Source organism: Nelumbo lutea, chromosome 3 (assembly GCF_056320005.1).
Source record: "Nelumbo lutea isolate HS-2025 chromosome 3, American lotus-T2T, whole genome shotgun sequence".
Taxonomy (NCBI): domain Eukaryota; kingdom Viridiplantae; phylum Streptophyta; class Magnoliopsida; order Proteales; family Nelumbonaceae; genus Nelumbo; species Nelumbo lutea.
The window spans coordinates 69,229,022-69,230,462 of record NC_142686.1 but is presented as its reverse complement, the minus strand read 5'-3'; positions in this window follow the sequence as shown (position 1 = coordinate 69,230,462).

Sequence of the window (1,441 nt, the reverse complement as noted above, 5' to 3'; positions counted from 1 at the left end):
ATCCTTGCTCTTCCTTTACCCTAGGGTCGACCTTATCCAACTTGCACTCCCCAAAACCTCAAGCTCCCAAACAATGGCTGCCCCTTTCTCTAATTCCCTTTCTTTTATGGTTAAAACTTCTTTAAATCTGAAATTTGTAATTTAAATTCAAAGCCCTCTCTTTTTGAGTTCACATTTGCACCTCACAGGCGCCCGACCATATGCACATCTCAGCATGTAGTGGGAACATCAACACTTGTCATTAGGAAATGTTCCAAATACATGGTTGGGATGTGGTGCAGTGCACATGGGGTGCCAATATGATCTCTCTCTTTATAGGTAATAAATGAGGGAGATGCAAGAGAGGATTTTAAGGAACTTTGTTTACGAAAGCTCAAGAGAGAAGGGAACGAATCTGGACATATGAGTGTCCAGGTTCATTATATGAGAAAAAATAATAAAATAAAGAAAGAAAACAAAACCAAGACTCCACCCCACCCATTTGGTTATAACAATCAATAGATCCCGATTGAATGCTTTTCTCCTTCCTCCTTGAACCCAAAAAACCCTAACAAGAAAAGACATCCATTTGAATCCTAGCACTCCTGCTCACACAGTCAGTTCAAGGAGAACAAAAAAAAAAAACCCTAGTAGCTCTTTCTTATTTCACCTAGAACCCACAATTGAAACCCTAGTTGCCCCTACTCTCCTCTATCTGTCTTAATTGAATCTCCCCTCTCTCTTCCTTCTTCCCCATACCACCGAATCCTAATAGCCCTTCTCTTTCAATCTCTCCCTCCTCTCTCAACAACCAAAACCCTAGAGCACCACCGTCTTCCTCCTCACTCCATCTTTCAACCAAAATAAAAAAGGAAATAAATAGAAAAAAAAGGAAAAATCTCTACAATTGGTCAACTGAAGAGGGGAAAAGAGTGAACAAGAAAGAGGAATAAAAAAGGAGAAGAAAGAAGGGGCTATTTCACCCAAGGAAGAAAAAGAAGAAACAAGAGGTGCCCTATCCATTTTTGGCCTATGAGGAACCAAATTATCCCCATCGTCCTCCACCTCCAATTGTCCATATGAGAAGGACGAACTCCTATCACCATCTCCTTCCTCCATTTTCCAAAAACTAAAAGAAATAAACCCTAGCTCCATTTTCTTCATCCCCTTCTCTCATACACCTAACCGAAATCCTTTCTCTCTCTCCCTCTTCACTATCCAAAAAAAAAAAAAAAAAACTAGAACTCCCTAATCTCCCTCTCCCATTTGATTGAAGCAAAAAATCATCAAAGAACACAAAAAAATCTAGGCCATTCTCCATATTTGGACATGTGAAGAAAAGAAAATGAAAAAAAAAGAAGAAAGAAGGACAAGGGTGATTCAGATAAGGAGAAGCGAGAGGAAAGAAGAAGAAAAAGAAGGAAGAAGGAAGAAATTAGGCCCACCCAACAATCCTAGGACT